This window comes from Lytechinus variegatus, chromosome 9, assembly GCF_018143015.1.
Source record: "Lytechinus variegatus isolate NC3 chromosome 9, Lvar_3.0, whole genome shotgun sequence".
Taxonomy (NCBI): Eukaryota; Metazoa; Echinodermata; class Echinoidea; order Temnopleuroida; family Toxopneustidae; genus Lytechinus; species Lytechinus variegatus.
Window position 1 is genome coordinate 31,337,208 of NC_054748.1, and position 22,052 is coordinate 31,359,259.

The 22,052-nt window shown below is 35.9% G+C and overlaps 1 pseudogene; it reads right to left on the bottom strand.

The window, feature by feature from the left end:
• Positions 1-1,912: 1,912 nt before the first annotated feature.
• Positions 1,913-21,618, bottom strand: LOC121421749 (annotated as a pseudogene).
• Between the last annotated feature and the right edge of the window lie 434 nt (positions 21,619-22,052).

Sequence of the window (22,052 nt, forward strand, 5' to 3'; positions counted from 1 at the left end):
CATTAGTTGTTGCTATGTCGGGCAAATATTATTTCAGTCTGGATTACCATTTCAAGCACTTATCTGAATGAGAAGTACTGTATGCAATAACATAAAAGCCTACATCTCTGTATGTTTAAGGTTGAGAAATCTCCAAGAATAGGAAGTAATTACAATAAAATAACATCGTATATAAGTGGATAAACTGGATAAACAGGATAGAAGGAAATATTCATCAAGTGTGAAACAATGATAAGTTGCCAGATATGAGGATGAATTCAAATCTTACTTTTCTTTTCTTTAGTTTTCTGTGACACGATATAGGAAATGAAAATAAAATCATGGAATTAAGAGGAACACATAATTCAAGAAATATGCAATTTTCAGGCCCAAAATAATGAATAATGAAAAATTCAGTGGAAATCATGAAGCTCGAAGCAAAACCCATATCAGTGGAAACGTGTTCTCAATGCTTCTTCTGCATACACACATGTATACTGCAAAATGCAATGGAAACTTTTGTTTTTCTATTTTTACCATTCATACAATTAACAGTTAAGAGCAAAACAAATTGATGTTAGAACACCGAAGAACATGGAACTTGCACTTAATTTTAATAGCAGAAAACTAGGGACTATATTCATCTGATATGAAGATGAATTTAGAATTCAAGTTGAAGGTGTGCATATTAGTCATGCAGTTATATGTTCTATTTATGGTTATTCCCGATTCACCCACGCCTCTCATTTTCACTAGATTCTCCATCCTGTTCAGCTCACTCACTTTCTTGCTCCTTCGATTGTTATCTTTACATCTTCATCCTCCCTTTCCTTTTCCTTTCTCTGTGTGTTTTCATTACAAGACTTCCCCGATGGACGCTTTCATATCTGCCATCATCGAAAATATCTTGGAATTTAATAGCCAGGGCCCCGTCTTACAAAGAGTTACGATTGATCTGGTCAATCGTAACTCGATGGAAATCCATCAGTGTCATAATTTTTTTACAGGAAATTTGCAAAATATCCTTTGTAAACAAAGGAGAACACACCAAATTGTCAAGAAATCGATGAATTTATGGATGAACATTCATATCTAGAAATTTTTTGAACAAACATGCATTTAATATGTTGACTTTGCTGGCTTTCCATAGTTGCGATTCATCTAACTACCATGGTAACGCTGATCAACAGCCAATCAGAATCAAGGATTCCATGCAACGATTGCATGGCAAAGTTATGGTATTACGCATCTATACAACGGGGGCCCTGAATTTGCAAAACATCACATATTTAACCTCCATGTAATCATAGCTGAAATTTTCAATGTCATTGATTTAAATTATACCTAGGCAAACTTGCAATAACCGCTTACCTCTTGGAAACATCTTTTCTGTATATTTCCTTTTTCTTCAATAATCTTATTTCATGTTTGACAGAGGCATTCCCACACTACCACCACGATTTTATAGCTTCTTTGATAAAAATCTTACTCCTTGACATTACATGTTATGATGTATACTGGTTTTCATAAATTATAGTCATCTTGTATGAATTCACATTTCAATTGTAGTTTAATTTCTATATTAATATAATTACATGTATCTTGTGATTATTGTAAATATGTTCAGTGTTGGTCCTGGACTTTATATCACCTCTGTTATTCCAAATAAATAATGTAACACAACTTTTGCATCTTATTTTCAATATTAGACTTTAACAGATTGCTGTGATCCTAAAAGATGCAATTTTAATAGGCAGAATCACTTGGATTTTTGAGGCATGAATAAATTGTTGAAATTCATGGATATTCTTTGAATTGAGAGGGTATAAAAGCACCTTCTGATCCACCTCTCCCTCTAGAGGCAAGAAATTCTGAGTCCTATGAGGGAAAATATGTACACCCTACCTGTCAAATTTTATCTCCTACACGCAATGACGTCTCCATTTTAGAACATGCCACAGGTACAAAATATGAACACTGAATCAATTAAAAAGCTGAGGAGTTGCTCTTTCATATGCTGGTTTACAAGTTAAATCGGAATATTGAACAATCTCTGAAAAGCCCTCTAAATCAAACTTTCTTTTGATACACACTGTAGTACGATTACATGTAGTTTTCATCAACAGGCCAGCAGTACATCACAAACATACTAACATGCATGTACATGTACTTGTATAGGTTTAATTTTATGTCAAATATATTCATTAAACATTGAACAACATTTACATGCATTATTGCAGATGCTCAATTACCTCTTTAAAGTATTAATTGACCTCAGTACATTACATATCAAGCAGAACAATCATTTTTGACATTTATTTCATTTCGACACTAGAGAATACATGTATATATTGAGATATTTTCATTCCATATGAGGTTGAGCCCTTTCTGGATCGTCAGCTGTATTGTGATTTGTACAAGATGTGGATGCAACGTTTGGGGGGTTGCCCTCCTGCAATACTGGATGCGGTTCGCAATTTTCATTCCGAGCGGGACCGTCCGTGCCATTGTTTGCTCCCGACATCTCATTAAACGTTCCCGGGCAATCGATAGGAGGGTATGAATGGCTTTTCTCACTTTTTGACCGATGTTCATGAAAATTTTGACAGGTCTGGTAGCCGGCCCCCCTATCATCCAACGTGGTTCTTTGCGGTGGGTGAGTGAACCGGTGATCGTATTTCAGGCCTCCAGCTACAGCCGAAGCAGCTGTGGATTGCTTTGGAGAAGGGTTACTATTCTCTGACAAGGATTGAGAGTGGTGATTGAGGGGGGTGCACTCTGTGGGGTATCCCTCCTGAGAAGTGGCACCAGTCAAATCCTGAGATATGGTACCAGTCACATCTTGAGTTGTGTACATAGAATGGGGATCGTGATGATACTCTCTTTTTAGGTTCATCAAGGGATGATAATTTTTGGGAAAAGTGTTACAATTTGAGCTTTCAACGATTAAAGTTTTATGCTTCCCGCTAGGGTATCCTCTGTTTAAATCGTCGACGGATCGCTGAGTCGGGGCGCTGTGATAGTGATCGCTACTCTCACCATTCATGCACATCTGAAAGGGAGAGTGGTAACCTGTTCTTACAGCTGAGGGCCATTGCACAATGTGTACCTTGCAGCCACCATCGTTACTACCACTCTCATTCAAGGGGAGAGACTGGTATAAATGATTCCCCCTCACCGTCCTGGGAATGGCAGACGGCCGCGATGGCGAGAAGATAGCACCTCTCTCCATGCCGCAATTATCGTCGTCATCATCGTCCGAAGAGTAATCAGAAGAGTCTTTATTCACATTACCATTCCAGCTGTAGCCTGCAGTGTAGTATCGATCCACGTACCGCGCCTTGGGGAACCCCCTTCCATCCATCACAAAGGAATCAAATGACGCCACCGAATCGAAGTCACTGCCGCCAGCTCGGAGGTGAACCACTTGGATCTTAGCATTTGGCGCCCCCGATGATGTCGATGCTGACGTGCTCGGGTAACTGCCCTCTGTGCTAGGCCCCGCTGCAACCACCTCGGGCCCACTAACCAGCTTAATGGCTTCTCGAGGGGGTCACCTCCCTTGACCTTGTGACCTCTCTTGACCCTGGTATGATGTCATCGTAGCGTTGTTGAGATGAAGATGGAAAGGTGGTCAGGTTTATGTGGTTACTTTCTGGGTGGTAGCTTTGACCTATAAGTAGGAGAGAGAACCGAAAGAAAAAGGGGGAAAACAAATATCAGAATGAGTATAAAGCTATACATGTAGGGGCCTACAGGCAACAATCCATGAACAAGGAAATGAAATCTACCTTTTCAGGAAAATACTAAGATTGAAGAGAGATGTGAAAAAACTTGCATGTAATGAACAATTCCTCTTGAACAAGGAAATAAAACCAAACTTTCAGTAAAATTGTACAGACAAAAAACAGGAGATCTTGAAGGCTTGGGGATAAAACAAGCATGAGAATATAAAACAATTCATGACAAGGGAAATTCAATTCATCTTTCAGGAAAGGTTTTCCTGACTATTAAACTCAGGAGATTATCAATCTTCTGTACATACTGGGGCAGCACCATGTTTTTATTTTAGGGGGGGGTGAGCAAGACGAACTAGTGGTGATGTCATCCCCCACAAAAAAAAGAGAGTTTAGTTATGATTCAACCTACATCTCTTTTTAAATACTCTAATTTTATTACATGTAATATGATTTCTTCCCCTGTCTTTTCTTATTTTCCCTTCTCATTTTCACATACCGTAACACCTCTCCTGCAAAAATGTATATTTAATGGAGATACATGTACACCTGTACATTTTCAATGAAATTATAAAGTGGACTGATAATATATTTCTTTATTGAAACATGGAGGTCTTCACTGGGTCAGTGATCTCATCATTCTTTTGAGAGATTACAAAAAAGAGGGCCAAAAAAAAATAAAAGAATTTAAAATACATGCATATGAAATAATGAGATGGTGTGGTGCTGACCTATACTGCTACTTTTTGTAGAAGTATCATTTTCAATAACAAAGCTAGTGCCTGAGTCAACCGGTGTGTTGGCTCAGTTGGTAGAGCGTCTGTCTCACAACCGGGAGGTCAATGGTTCAAACCCCGGCCGCGACAGACCAAAAGACATTAAAAGATGGGAGTTGCTGCTACCCTGTTTGGCGTTCAACAATTATTAAAAGGGATAGAGCCTTGTCGATCTGGCGCCGCACAGCAGCTGCCGGGCCCACAATCAATTGGGCAAAACAAATTTTCGGATTATTTCATTTCTGATGTCTACATGTATTTCGAAAAATAAAAAAATATGGATTAATTTTAAAGTTCAGCAAAATTTTTCGAAAAACAAATATATCCACGCCGTCATAAATATTCATCAGTCCCCACTTTCCTTTTTCTTTAAAATGTTATTACATGAAATCATAATCATTTGATTTTTTTCATACATGTGTGTATGTGTCTCCCTTGTCACAAAATAAATTTCAGCAATATCTTATATTCATTATTCATTTGTCAATCCATCTCCCCCATTTTTGGTAGACAGAATAAATACATTTTGTGAAATACAAAAGAATTCTATAAAAGTGGAGATATGATATCAGTTTGCTCATAGCATATACATGTCTGGATAGAACTCGTTCAACACAGCAAAACTTTAATTTTTTTTTAAATATTCATTGTTGTCTGATATTGATGATTTTTTTTATATTTCTTATGTCTGATTCTTAATACATGTACTTTATCTGTCAAAATAATAATTATTTTCAGCCTGGATTACCCCTTTTATTTCCTCATTGTACATACATGTACATATACAGGCCCACTTCTCATGCAAAGTAAAGTTAAAGGACAAGTCCACCCAAACAAAAACTTGATTTGAATAATAAGAGAAAAATCCAACAAGCATAACGCTGAAAATTTCATCAAAATCGGATGTACATGTATAATAAGAAAGTTATGACATTTTAACATTTTGTGGCTCAGGCAAGGAGGTCCTAATTGTCAAATTCACAAAAATTGAAATATTGCATAATTCAAACAATAAAAACAAAAGAAATAGTGAGTGACATCATCAATTCTCTCATTTGGATGTAACTGGCTCGTTCATTTAACTATTTTGTGAAAATATGTGAAACTTTGAAATGTCATAACTTTGTTATTTTACATTTGATTTTGATGAAATTTTCAGCATTGTGCTTGTCTGATTTTTCTCTATTGATTCAAATAAACATTTTTCTGAGGCGGACTTGACCTTAAAGAAGGTCCTGTTTCTATTCTAGATTTTGAGGATTGTGATACAGTCAGTCCGCAGCCCGTCCGAAAGTGCTCTATTTCACACAATTATTCCGGTATCAGTCAAAGTTGTATACAATATGCCTGTAGAACCCTAGCCAAAGGTCAGAGGTCAATGGATATCATACTGATGTAGGACAAGGTTATAACTGGAAGGGTTTGGCCTTTTTGAGTCATAAAAGAAATATTCAGGACAGAAACTCCCTTTCAAAATTTTCTGGTTGGGGAGGGATGCTTAAAGTAGGCCCTACAGTATCTACATGTACATGTAGGACATAGGCCTATAATATACCAGTCGTAGTTACTTCATGGACAATGTTGGTCAAGTGACCTTTCACTTCTTTCATTACGATAGGCAGATTTCAAAGCAAGATATTTACCTTAGCTTGCCTTACATAGCAGGATGAAAAAATTGAATAGACCAGGTGACTAGAATAGCACACCAATGAACACTTTATTTGTTGCATTCCTACTTTGAATGCATATCATAGCATGTTGCACAATGTTCTTGGCAAACTGTGAAATACCAGTGTTCGTGGACGCATTTTTGTTTTTGTGGACGTAAATGAAAACCACAATTCAAAAGAATATATGAATAATCAAGACATCAAAGTTGGTGCTTATAAATCTCATTCAATTTTAAACCACCATGTCACTTTAGTACAAATGACCTTCCTCTGATCATGCGCAGAATCTTTTGATCATGTGCAGAAAGGAACGACAAACTGGCTTATAGTTACATGTATAATTTATATCTGGGTTGTTTAAAGGAACAGATCACCCCAACAAAAAGTTGATTTGAATAAAAAGAGAAAGAGCCAACAAGCATGCCAATGAAAATTTCATCAAAATCGGATGTAAAATAAGAAAGTTTATATATGACATTTTTAATTTTCCCTCACAAAACAGTTATAGGCCTATTCGTATCCAAGTCAGTATGCAAATGAGGGGATACAGACATCACTCAACTCACTATTTACAGCTGTATTTTATTATATGAAGTATGAATATTCTCATTTTTTCTTCATTGCCATGTCATTACATGTATGTGAAACAAATTTAGTTTTCCTCCCTGAACATGTTGAATTACCATTGTTTTAATAACATTTTCTATTTCGGTCTGTATGCAAATGAGGGAACTGATGACATCACTCACTATTTCTTTTGTATTTCATTATATGAAATATGAAATATTTTGATTTTTTCGTCATTGTCATGTGAAATGAAGTTTCATTCCTCCCTGAACACGTGGAATTCCATTATTTTAACATTTCGTGGCTTTGTGCTTCAGGCAAGGAGGTCCTAATCATCAAATTCGTAAAAATTGAAATATTGTATAATTCAAACAATAAAAAACAAAAGAAATGGTGAGTGAGTGACATCATCAACTCTCTCATTTGGATGTAAAGTTCTGGCTTGTTCATATACAATGTAACTATTTTGTTAAAAATAAGCGAAACTTTGAAATGTCATAACTTTCTTATTTTACTTCCGATTTTGATGAAATTTTCAGCATTGTGCTTGTCTGATTTTGCTCTATTGATTCAAATCAACATTTTTCTGAGGTGGACTTGACCGTTAACATTTATACATGTAGGCCTATTTGTGCACATACATGACATGTACATGTACGTATCTGTTGGGATACGTATGTGCCACAATGAATGATATTGGAAATTACAGTCAGAATTTCAGAGTGTCAGCAAATATTTCAGGCATCTTTCACCATTCATTCATAGTCATTTGTAAAATATTTTTGTGAAACACTGGTCTTTTTTCCTGTGCATACCTGTATTATTAGCATTATAATGCTATACATGTACATACTGTAGGGCCTGCTCATGGGATGGAGGCTGATATCAGACAGATATTGTACACACTTGACATGTAGCGTGCTACATTATATATTAAAAACATTCCCATGTCAGATGCAGACAACCTTTGAAACTCAATTCACAGTACAATCACAGCACTGTGTGATCACAAATTGACTTCCAACATGTCATATTTACACGAGCCTCCTCTACTAGTCTCCGGCCTAGACTTCTCATAATTTATGTATTATACACTGGACACACTGGAGCCAGCACAGGCCTTCAGTGTACACCTTCATGTACATGTATGGTGTAATCATGGAGCTAACAGAGCTCTATGGTGTAATAAATGTACATTAAGTACTACAAAGACAGTACATAGTCTACTGTCGAGAGCATTCTGCAATAGAAGTTTTCATTTTAATATAAATATAGAGACAGTGAAGCAATAACGAATATCCATTTGGTTCTTTAATTTTTGTGTGAAAGTTCATTGCATAAATATACCGTACCTTTGCAAAAATGAAATTATGTATTCACTGTACCTCCATGTTTATCCCCATGTACGCCTACATGTGATGTATACTGACTTGCATTGAATGCACATACATGTATGGCCTTCAACACAGGAATAAATGTATGTACATGTCGGCCTACATGTACAATGTACAAGTATGAAGACTGATTCCACAGCGTCCCTGCTTGTACAATGTACATACCGGTACATGTACGTATTTGTGATTTGGTGTACAGGGAGACTACATGCAGTATGAGATTCATACATGTACATTGTAGATGGGCAAAATCCGCAGCTGCTTTTTATATCCCGCAACATTCGGCCTGAGCTCAGGTCATCTTTTTGACCACTGTGTATTCTCTATCACAGCAGGCCTACATGTATACATGTATGCACATGTACTTGTGTCATCATCAATGTACTGTATAAGGTCCCATCACTCATCCATTGCCCATTATCCTATCACAACAATGCCACATTAGTCTCCAACAACAGACCCTATTCATTCACAGTAAATGTGACTAGTCTGTATAAAGACTACTCGTATGGATTACTAGAACTATAACACCATTATACTTGGCTTTATAATTCGTAGATAAAATATAGGCTACAAGTACAAAATAATGTACAGCTTCTAAAAGGGACCCGGTTTATACTCCCCCAAGCTAGGATTCTAATTGAGGCTGGATGCAGAGTTGCAGACTACTAAAATACTGGACCTTTATGAACTGAAGCCATGACATACCATGGGAATTAGATCATCCACCACCCTCCCCCCCCCCTTTATTCATTTCTCTCTCCTTTTTTTCTCACCCTTTCTGACAGGTGTCAATGCACTTTTCCTTTCCTAATTGAAAGTGTCTTGTATTCTTCTGAATTATTACAAGACGTACATTGCAGAATGAATATCTAACATAAAAATGGTGCCCATGGAAAAAAAATCATGTAACATTGGAATACTATAACATTTTCTTTGAAAGGTAATCCTACCAGTAGAATCAATCACTGTGCTGTGCTGTACATGTATCATATACCCTACTTCACAGATCCATGGTGCTACAATGTACCATATAGTGAGTTAAAGGTAAATGCCAGTTGTGGTAACGATCACAAAATGACTTTTCACAGAATCAAATATAATGACCACGCAAGTGTCTGTTTATATGAATAAAAAAATGTGTGCCGAAGGATTCTGGAAGAAATTGTGTAATTGCTGAGAAATAAGCAAAATAAGCGCGGATTCGGGCATTTCCGTCGGGTCTTTATTCCAGCAATATAATATACACTGTCCCACGTGTGCCTATCTGTGTTGGCGATCTTCAGTGTGATTGTTTTTCAGCTTAGATTTTATGATTTCACAAAATTCAGTAAACTGTACCAGATCTAGATTGATGATGATATAATACTTAACCTTATTTTTACAGACTTTTACAGTTTTACTGCAACTACTGTCATTTAGCAATAATATGGTAATATTTCTTAAATTCTTTATTGGCCACAGGGGAAAGTGTTCAAAAGAAATGAAAGTCACACAAACACAAAATGCTCTCCTGTTGTTTATAGAAGAAACAATAATATTATCGCCTTGAAAGCCCGGTCACATAGGCTACTGCTTGTTTTCAATAAAAATAAATTTTGGAGGCACTATGGGTAGGCGCTATTAATGAATTTTTGAATGGCACACAATATTGTCCTACATGTACATGTATACTTGTATAATAACATACCGGTACTGTAATAGAAAAGTATAATATTAAAAGGGGCAATATTATTATTAGTTTTTTCTTTACAGTTCTATCTGTCTGTTTGTCACGTTATAGCCTGATTCTTTGAAAGTCAAATGACCCTGTATACATATGTATCGAATAAAATCTTGTTTTTTACTATTGTACAGAAAAATGGTATTTTTTTCAATATCCATTTGAGATATTAAAATATCTGTAATAAATTGAGAAATTGGATCAAATTGGGACATGTGTTACAAAACTTGCCACCCTAAAAGGCTGAACTGAAATAGGAGGCAAATTTATTATGATTGGCTACATACAGTACATACATACATGTACCGGTACTTCATTATTGATGACCATGAGGCATTTTGTCCTGATTAATTGGCATACAATTTAACGAGTGTACATGTACTACTCTGGGGTGCATTTCACCAACATTTCTTGAACACTGGACTAGCGTCAGATCTGACATCTTTCCTTGCATGTGATTGGCTGAGAAGCACTCTAATACTATGGTAACTGTCTGTTAAAATGGGACTTGTTGGATAACATGTCTGAATAAAGTCTGGAACGCTCCCTAGACCTATAAACACGTATATTTGATGATGATGATGATGATGATGGTGATGATGGTGATGATGATGATGGTACTTGATGATGATGATAATGGTGAAGATGATGGTAGTGATGATGGTGATGATGATGATGATGATAATGGTGATGATGAACAGATGATGATGATGATGATGGTGATGATGATGATTATGATGATGGTGATGATGATGATGAATATTAATGATGATAATAATACAATTACAAACAATTATAAAAAAGAGAAAGAACTATAGAGTGAATTATGAATAGAGCATTTGACAATAGACATACTGGTACAAGTTTCTCAAAGCACTCTAAAAATACAAGGCTCTAATACATACATGTATTAAAATCTGCAATGGGAGTAAATTTGAAAAAAAATCTATTAAACAAAATACCTTATAAATTATACTACATTTGGTGCATTTTTTCCTCATACAAAAATGGTATTGACAGCTAATTTGTTTTTCTATGCCTTATTGCCTTCGTACTGCATGAGAGACACGTATTCCATCCTAAGTACTTCCCAGATTAAGGCCCCTGCAAGACAATTACTGTGAAATATGGTTGGCACCAAATGCCCCGAGCTTTGGAAAATGAGTCTGTAAGTCCCTGGCTCTGAAAATATGAGTGCAATTTGATGATTTACTAGAGACTGTGGATAGATAGAAGAACTTCATAGAAGAGCAAGCAAGACAGAGAGGGACATAGAGACAGAGAGGGAGGGTTTGAAACTGAGTCTGTATTTAAAAGTCTCCAGCTCTGAAAATATGGGTGAAATTTGGTGATTCTAAATACTAGAGACTGGTGGATGGATTGAAGAGCAAGTGAGAGAGAAGAGAAAGAGCAAGTGAGAGAGGGAGAAAGAGAAAGGGAAAGAGAAAGTTGGAGAGTTGAAAATGAGTTTGTGAGTCCCCAGCTCTCTGAAAATATGAGTGCAATTCGATGATTTACATGTAAATAAGACTGTACATACAGTAAGTCTCTGGCTCTGTATGGGTGCAATTTTATGATGAATTACTCCTTTTCGAGACTGGGGATGGATGGAAGAGCGAGAGAGAGCGCAAGAGAGGGGGGGGAGGCCTCGGGTTTTTGCTCATCTACATGTAGGATTATTACCGATTGATGAATCGCCTCCGCTCTCACTGTGTAATATGGAATGTAAATGAGGTGGATTGGTGTGAAATGGGCAGCGTGTTGCCACTCGGTGGCGCATAAATCTATTACTCGCACACAAATTGCTCGGTGAGATACGATGATGATGCACACACTGCATGCATGCTGAAGATGCATACGTGCATGCAGGCCTACATGTATGGAGATACAGGTACATGTAGATGTACAGACCTACATGTATGTTTGGTATAAAGTGGGCATAAAGTGTTGGAGTATGGTGTCCAATCCATGTACATGTATGCCTTAATGCCAACATAAAAAAAATGTTCTACTGTCACAGTCAGTACATACATTATCACAATATCATGTCACTCAAAATGGTTTAAATAGTCCACCCCAACAAAAATGTTGATTAGAATAAGAAGAGAAAAATCCAACAAGCATAACACTGAAAACTTCATCAAAATCGGATGTAAATATTAAAGAGAGTTATGACATTTTACAGTTTTGCTTAATTTCACAAAACAGTTACATGTATATGCACATCCTCATCGGTATGCAAATGAGAAGACTGATGACATCATCCATTCACTATTTCTTTTGTATTTTATTATATGAAATATTAGAATTTTCTCATCATTGTCAATTGAAACTACAATTACATGTAATTCCTCCCTGAACATTTGGAATTAGCATTGTCTAATACTATATGGTTTATAGGTCAACTTGGTCCTTTTTGTCAAATCTGTAAAAAATGAAATATTGTAATTAAAAAAAAAGAAATAGTGAGTGATGGACATCATCGACTGACTCATTCACATGACACTGAGTTGTGCATATCATTGTTTTTTTTAAAGGAGTGGTCCGGGCTGAAAATATTCATAGCCTAATAGATAGAGTAGAATTCACTAAGCAAAATACTGAAAATTTCATCAAAATCGGTCAACAAATAATAAAGTTATTGAAGTTTAAATTCTAGCAATATTTTGTGAAAACAGTCATCATGAATATTCATTAGGTGGGCTGATGATGTCACATCTCCACTTTCCGTTTTCTTATGTTATTACATAAAATCATAATTTTGTCATTATTTCATACTTGTGTGAATAATATGTCTCCCTTATAAGAAAATAAGTTGTCAATCCATTTTTTCTAGTTCTTGGAGGAAAAAAATTGAATAAACCTATTTTCATGTACATAATAAAATACAAAAGAACAAGTGGAGATATGACATCATCAGCCCACCTAATGAATATTCATGACGACTGTTTTCACAAAATATTGCTTAACTTTAAAATTCAATATCTTTGTTATTTGTTATCCGATTTTGATGAAATTTTCGGCATTTTGCCCACTGAATTTGACTCTATCTACTAGGCTATGAACATTTTCAGCCCGGACCACCCCTTTAATAAGCGAAACCTTAAAATGCCAAAACTTTCCTTTTTTACATGTACATCCCATTTTGATGAAATTTTCGTTATGCTGGTTTGAATCTTTTTCTGTATTTATTCAAATCAACATTTTTCTGGGATGGACTTGAAGTCTTAAAAACTTTTAACTTTAATGCTAAAACCTATTAAAATATACATGTACCAGTGCTACATGTAGCTTCTAAATGTTTACAGTATGATTTTATTTTGTTGTTGTGTGTATACGACCTCACATACAATACATGTAAAATCCAGACTGACCAACACTATTTTGAAAAGGTACACTGTATGTACGTTCATGTACAAGTACTGTAGAACAAACAAATTTCTTCTTTTTTTTGCCTTGTGGTATTGATCTGCAATCAATTTGCTACTTGGTATTACATGTATTTATTTGGTATATTTTTACTTGGGTTAAATTTTAATCGTGCCCAGATGGCCTGATTTTCACTTCTTTACGAATTTGGGAGCAGGAGCAAAATAAATATCAAAATGTTGAATTAAACTTCAAGGCGCACATTGTAATTTTGCATCATTAAAAAAAAATTGACAAAACAAGACAATGGCCCCCAAGAACATACATGTAATAGCCACCCCCCCCCCCCAACAAACAAAAAGGACACACTGGTCCATACACTGTATAAGTCATGCTGAAATGCTGAAAGAGTGGTCTACAGGTCCCTCTTCTTCCAAAAGAAACAGCTTTTAAAAAAATAATTACTAGTCATTCTTTCCTTGATTTTGATTGCAACAAGTCAGAATGGAGTACTCATGCCAGAGCTTTACAAAGAATTTAAATTTTATTTCCCATTAATTCTTTTCTTCTTTCCTTTTAATTTAAAGATGTAATTGTGCTGGCCTTGTCTCAAGAACTACTTTCTGATCAAAGTTTCAATTATGGGCTGTGCCAGCAGACCAGCCATCCCATGTCCCATCACTCAACAACAAAAAAATTCCATTAAGCCTTGAAGGAGACTAGTAGTCACTACATGTAGTACCAATGGATTGGAGCTGTGATTTTCCTCATTTCTTTCTCTGTCATCTCCATCCTGCTTGCATATTTTTAGCAATAGCCCTGGTTTTAATTTGTGAGACACACCTACTCGACTTTAAATCCTAGCACATGCAGATATCCTAACAAAAAAAAGAAGAAAAGATAGAAAAAAAAACATAGAAAAGAAAAAGAAAAAATAAAGGAAAAAGAAATAAATATTTGAATTTTACTTTTTTCAATTTTAAGAAAACAAACGTTAATAATATAATATATATTATGGTGAGAATAATCAAATTGACTGGTTGCCAAATAAAAATAAGAACCCCCCCATGTGACATTTAAACACAACTTTATCTTCCTCAGATGTAAACACACTCCACCAAAATAAGAATATAACCACGGAAATACATACATTTATGCACTACATGTATGCCAAGCGTTGGAGACCGGTCATCTCATGTCCCCTCACTCAATAACAAAATGCAATATTCCATTATGCCTTGAAGGAGGCCAGTACCAGCCTGACATTTAAACACGACTTTATCTTCCTCGGATGTAAACACACTCCGCCAAAACCAGAATTTGACTGGTCAGGGAAACACACATGTATGCGCTATGCCGAGCGTGGGAGTACGTGACATTTTGGGAACGTGGTCGTTGACATAGAGATGGAAGAGTAAATCTACAAGTGGGAGTACCGTACAGGTTTGTGGTGATGGGAAAGAATGAGGTGACAAGATTTCAATTTTGAGGCCTATTTTTAGTTTTGGTTAAATCCTCCAAAAGTGCATCACTACAGTATTCCAATTATGAACGTACATGTACATGTATGCATGTCCTGGGGTCCGTTGCAGAAAGAGTTGCGTTTAAAACGCAAGTCAAAAAATCAATCGCAAGTCCCAAATGCGAGCTGTTGATTGGTTGAAAATCAAGTTGCGCGTGATTTTTAGAGACTTTGCGATTGTAGTTTTAAAAAAAGCTATCAAATTATTATAATACACCCAAATTATTAAGCTCTGTTGTTTTGAATGAAGACTGAGGGCATAAATTTCATAGAGACATCTCATAAAATATGGCTTAAATTAGCATGAACCTAGGTACATGTATCTTTATTAAACAATTATTTTCAAAGCAAATGCTTGGATTAGTTTGTAAATATTTTTTACAATTTAAAGAGTTTGTAAAAAAAAGAAGGAAAGTTCAAGGAGAAATGCCACATGCACGTACTGTATCATCATGTACTGAATACAAATACTTACATACTTTTTGGCTTTTGCTCCATTTGATTATTTAAATGGAATGCAATTAACAGAGTCCATATTTGTCATTGGACTTTAATCTATTCAAGCTTGACTTGCAATGAATTATTCACTACATGTATCAAAGGAGCACCCATATTAAAAATTAAATTTTTAGTGAAATGATTCTAGTACTACATTTTATGTGCATCAGTGCATGTACACTACAGGTACAGGCTGTATTCGTACATGTACACATGTACTCTACATATAGATTGAGTACATGTACAAAGGGGCACTTTTACATTGTATTTTTAATTTTTAAGAGATGATGATGAATTACATGTACATGTAGCTCTCACATGTACGTGTACTGTACATGAAAAATACAGTATATACATGTAAAGGGAGGTATCCATGATTTCATACCATTTAACACTGATGGAACCCCCATTTCCCACAAATATTTACTCTTCAATATTTGTTCATGCATGGACTATGATTAAAGGTTTAAATCCAGTCCATACGCTGTACATGTACATACATGTATGACTTCAAAAGTTCAAATTATATTTCATTTGTTGTTTGCGACTGATTTGAAGCCTTCTCAAAATCGATTTGCAAAGAAAACTACATACAAATGTTGTAGATCACTGCTGGCTACATGTGTACATGTACATATACTGTTCATGCACATAAATGTATTGTATGTATTTCTACTTTTTTCTGTAGGCCGCTACATGTACATTGTTTTCTCTCTCTCTCCTTCACTTTTTGTTTTTGGGGGAGGGGGTACCCTTTTATTGAGTGTATTTCCTGTGATCTTGTTTCTTGTGAACTGAAATGTTTGTTCTTGTCATTTTATAATTATTTTTTCTCTCGTTCCATTCTGGTGCTACAGCCCAATTTCTTTAAAAAAATAATTCATTGGAAAATTATAGGAAAAGGAATGACCTACATCAGGTAGGCTACAGGTACATGAATGTGTGTTATTTATTCCCTTCAGTGACAGATAAATGAAAGAAGTTCTAGTAAACACTGATTTCATGAGAAAGTCAGTAAAACCAAGGATTTTATAATATCATCGTGGATCTACAGTACAGTAGATCTGGTACAGTTACATACATGTAAATTGAACTTTGAGAAATCTTGAAATCTACGCTGAAAAAATTTGAACACTGAAGATCACCAACACAGATAAGCGCACATGGGACAGTGTAATACTTTGAAATGAATGTCGGCACGACGCTTGCCCAGAATCCTGTGCTTATTTGCTAATTTCTCATCAATTACACAATTTCTTCCAGAATCCTTTGGCACATACATGTATTTTCTATTTATACATGTACAAACAGACACTTTGGTGGTAATTTCATTGGATTCTCACATGCAAACTCATTTTGAAATCATTACAACTGGCATTTAAAGATGTTGACAGGCAGCAGAAGAATTACATACATGCCCTAGAATGTACATCTGTACCTCTTTCCTAAAATAAAGTTTGACATTGTTTAATAGGGCTTTCACACAAGTGACCATACATAAAGGCACAATAAACTACCATGCCTGTATATATTTTTATATGTAATTTTTATCAATAAAACCATCTATCTATCATCATAAAAAAAAAACATCAGGGAAAAAATCCAACTTTATTGCATTACAATCTCCATGCACAAGCATGTCAAGAGATATTATCTACAATTTACAATGCTACAGTACAATGTATGTTACTTACATACATTGTACATAGTATGCACACATGAGATTTACAGCTGCTGTACATCCTTTCATCAATAGGAGTTGAGAGGTTTTGACAGCTGAGATCAAGACTATCAAAACATCTACATCTACTACTGATAGCAATCACATTATTTCAAATAAAAAGGAGTTTCCGCTCCATGTGCATGTACACACAGTCAACAGATGTACATGTATAGGGTATAGAGAAAAACGAAAACAGTTTGTACAAATTGTACAAAGCTGATCAACAGATAAGCTCGAATATTTGTGGATATCCATGCAGATCCATGGGATAGCTAACATGTAACTAACCATAATATAGTACTTGTACATGTAGTACATGTAACTGTAGGTGGGGCTAAATGGCAACTACATCTACATGTACATGTAGATCCATGGGATAGCTAACACTAAAATGTAAGTGATGTAACTAACCATTTTTATAGTACTTGTACATGTAACTCCATTAACACCTTTTTCTCACAGACCAAATATCAGTACTATGCTGTACATGTAACTGTAGGTGGGGCTAAATGGCAACACCACCTACAGTGCACATGTATGTAAAGTCCAAAGTTAAAGGACAAGTCCACCCAAACAAAAACTTGATTTGAATAAAAAGAGAAAAATTCAACAGGCATAACACTGAAAATTTCATCAAAATCGGATGTAAAATACCGTAAGTAACGGTGTATTAACCGCACCCGTGTATTAACCGCACCCCCAACTTTGGACTAAAAAAAAAAAAAATACTTCTCACATTTACATGCATATTTGAGGTACGAAGAAACAAAAACTAAGTTTAAGATTTCAAAGTTAAGTATCCAAAGAGATTACCGGTATGCGGAAATCTGCTGTTCTTGATCAATTCATCTACAAATGTTAGAAAGAAAGAACGGTCCCGCCAATATTGGCCACTTACACACTCACTCACAGTCACAGTGTACACACACACAGAACTGCCATTTCATTGCAAACTACATACAGTAGCAGTCATGCCAATACATCTTATCAAATTATGATCTGTGTCTTTCCCAGCGTAGGAGGAAGAAACATTCACATTTCTTGCATCACAACCTCACAATCACTTTCAGAAATTTGATGTTTTAGCATGAATTTTGGATACGGGATTACAGGAAAGTTCAAGAAACAAAGAAATTGACATTTTTTTCCAGTTGTTTTTTACGGCTTCGTGCCGTCTCTCTCGTGCGTGGTTTACATGGTATCTTATGAAGAGCAAACAGGAAGGAAAAAAACGAGCTGGCGCGAAACGGAACTTTTAATAGCGCCAGCTTACATGTAAGTCGCACTAACCATATTACAACGCAATCTCTAAGCTCACTCAACTCCCGCTCAGCGGTGACAAAATTTTACCGAGTATGCTTGGCGTCCCTTTTAACTTAGCCAGGGAACTTCACTACTTTGAATTGAGAATAAAGTCAAAATTAGTGTCATGAAGGTGGGTGCGTTTGTTTTTGACAATATCTAATTAAGATCGTAATAATTGCTTCCCATTACCCGCGGCTCATACCCCTGTAAACGACATTGCCTGGGCGGCTACGCCCGGCCACTCGATGTGTTGTGAACTGGCAGACATCGTACATGTACGGGAGGGGTTACGGCGGGCCGGCTCAAACCCGTCACCGTGTATAAACCGCACCCCCGACTTTTGCTTCTATCCCGCCGAGAAAAAGGTGCGGTTAATACACCGTTACTTACGGTAAGAAAGTTATGATATTTCAAAGTTTCGCTTCATTTCACAAAAACAGTTATATGAACGAGCCAGCTACATCCAAATGAGAGAGTCGATGATGTCATTCAGTGATTCACTCACTATTTCTTTTGTTTTTTATTGTTTGAAATATGAAATATTTTGATTTTCTCGTCATTGTCATGTGAAATGAAGTTTCATTCCTCCCTGAACAAGTGGAATTCCATTATTTTAACATTTTGTGCTTCAGGCAAGGAGGTCCTAATCGTCAAATTTGTAGTGAGTGAGTGACATCATCGACTCTCTCATTTGGATGTAACTGACTCGTTCATAACTATTTTGTTAAAAAATAAGTGAAACTTTTAAATGTCATAACTTTCTTATTTTCATCCAATTTTGATGAAATCTTCAGCATTGTGCTTGTCTGATTTTTCTCTATTGATTCAAATCAACATTTTTCTAAGGTGAACTTGACCTTTAAAGCCCATCCCAACAAAAACTTGGTTTTAAAAAAGAAAAATCAAACAAGCATAAAAGTAAACATTGAAGTGAAAATTTCATCAAAGTCAAATGAATGATTTAAAATAAAAAAGTTATGACATTTTTAAAAGTTTCGCTTAATAATTTCACAAAATAGATTCACATCCTGGTCAGTATGCATTATGCAAATGAGGAGACTGGTGACATCATCCACTCACTTTTCTTTTGTATTTCATTAATTAAACATTCTAATTTTCTCCTCATTGCCATGTGAAACAAAGTTTTATTCCTCCCTGAACATGTGTAACATTTTGTCGTAAAAACAAGAGGGTAATTAGTAATGGTAAAATTTCAAATATTGTAGAATTCAAACAAAAAAATGAAAAGAAATAGTGAGTGAGGGACATCATTGACTCTCTCATTTGCATATCACTGAATTTTTGTGTATGACTGATTTGTGAAAAATAAGTGAAACATTAAAAATGTCATAAATTATTAAAAGCAATCTTTAAAAATATGGAGCAAACTACATCTACATACTAGGTACATGTACAGTACCAGGAAAGTTATTCCCTGAAGGCAATTCCATGAATTGTTATGTAGGTTATTTTCACAAGTAATTTGTTTGTCTTTCGTTCAGAATCAGGTAAAAGAAGGGATCTCCAACAAGAGCATCCGGACCAAACAAAACATTAAATGTATATCTATAGATCTCTCTATCTACAGCACAGGTTGTTGTTTTTTGTACACTTTGGCTGTTTGGCACAAGACTTTTGAACATTTGTTAGAATAAAACTTTTCAGTTTGGATAATCTTATGCGGGTTGTTTACAATGAGTTGCAGAGGCTGGTAATATACAGTAATGGTGAAGGTGATGCTGATGTCCATCCCTTTTATTCTTCATAATAATAATGAAAATAATGATGATGATTGATGATGATGGTGAGAGGCGGAGGAAGATGATGATGGTGGTGGAGATGATGATGATGATGGTGGTGGAGATGATGATGATGAAGAGGATAATGATGGTGATGATGATGAAGATGATGATGATGGTAGTGGTGATGCTGCTGCCGATGATGGTGCTGATGATGGTTGTGTTGTTGATGATGATATAAATGACAATGATGATGATGTTGATGGATGATGATGATGATGACTATGAATGAAGATTATGATGATCATCATCAGGATGATGATGATGATGACGATGGATGATGATGAATATGCATTATGATGATGATAGTCATAGTCATGATGTGAGAAAAAAAGGAGCTTGGCTGGAACAGGTGAGTCATCTTCCTGGGATAATTTTCAAAAACATAAAAAATAACCCAAAAAATTATTTGTTCAAACAAAACCATAGGCCTTCATCATTTTCATGTACATTAATTTATAGGTTAATTCAAATTTCATACCCAAGAATTAAGGTCTTTACATTGAGAGAATTGAGGTGGCTTCTTGAAATTACACCCACTACTGGCCCCGCCCCCTTCTTTAATTTATTTTTGCCTTTTGTTTTAATGGTTTTAAATTAAAAAAAGATCAAAAATCATTTACCTCTCCTTCGAACAGTGATAGGACGTTGATATCGCCACCAGGACGTTACCTTCACAGAGACGAGATAAGCTCCCATAACAAGAGACAGGAATACTAACAGGCCGATCAACGCACATAAACTTAAAAAATACCAAGAATTCCTTTCGTCCTTCCCCGCTTTCAAAATATTCACATTCAGATCTTGCGGAGCGGGTACATGCCCGCTTTTATCCGCTACGACTTCATCTGGTTTCGAAAAGTCAAGCGTTACTTGGACGTTCGATGATTTATCATTTCTCGGTGGATGAGTGGCAAGATTGATGTCGACTTGGTCATAATGAACGCAAGGACCGGTATCCGTGTTTATTCCACATTGTTGGCAAATTGTGTCCTGTGTTGGCGTGCAAGATTGTTTCGTTGTCTGATCCTGTCTGCAAACAGTGCAAGCTACGCATAATTTCAGCGGTACAATATCATCTTCGTTTTCATTGGGTAATTTTCTACTTCCACTGTTAGATCTCCTAGGCCCACTCCGCCCGACGATAGTAGCGGCCGCTGACCTCCCAGTCCTGCGGGCAGGGCGGCGGGAATGCTCATAATATCCCGTCGGGCACACTGTCCCTGCGACAGTGTCCACAGTCGAACGTTGCAGCACTATGTGTACAGTCGAGCCATTGCTATTGCCTACAACACGGGCGTGTATGCCCGACCCGTCCCGTAGAGAGAACGAGTGTATCGGCAATAAAAGTTGCGAATTGCTGATCAAACACAACAAAACGTACCACATTCGCTCGACCATATTGAAGGGAAACATATCAAAATCGTTAATTCACATGAGTTGCTTTCGAAAATATCCGTGAACATTGCGTAATAAGGAGACAATTATAGAAAGAAAATCGGTAATTCCCCGCAGTGAATTTACAATGGGTGTTGCTGTGACTCTGAAATCTAGTCTAAATTCCAGGACATGTCAGAATTTCTTTTTTTTACATTTCCAAGTAAATCTTTAGTTTTGTTTATTTTAATGCATGATTATGGAACAGGTAGCATGCATTTCAATAATCTACTCATCTGTTAATCACCAAAAATAAATGAGATTCGGGGCTTGTACAGACATAGTTTATTATTATTGGCCTTGGCCAATATTTTGTATTGTTGATAAAAAATCAGATCAAATCAAATCGAATTAAAAGATTGAATAAAATATCCCCAAGTCCCATTTTTTAATGAAATGCAAAAATCGTACCCCTAATGTCATGAGTGAAACATACCTTGTGTTTATAATATAATTATGTTCGGAAAACATTAACAAAATTTGAAAATATCATAAAATTGTTGTTGTTTGGAATGTTATTTTTTACCGCTATACATGAAAGAAACTTTATTTA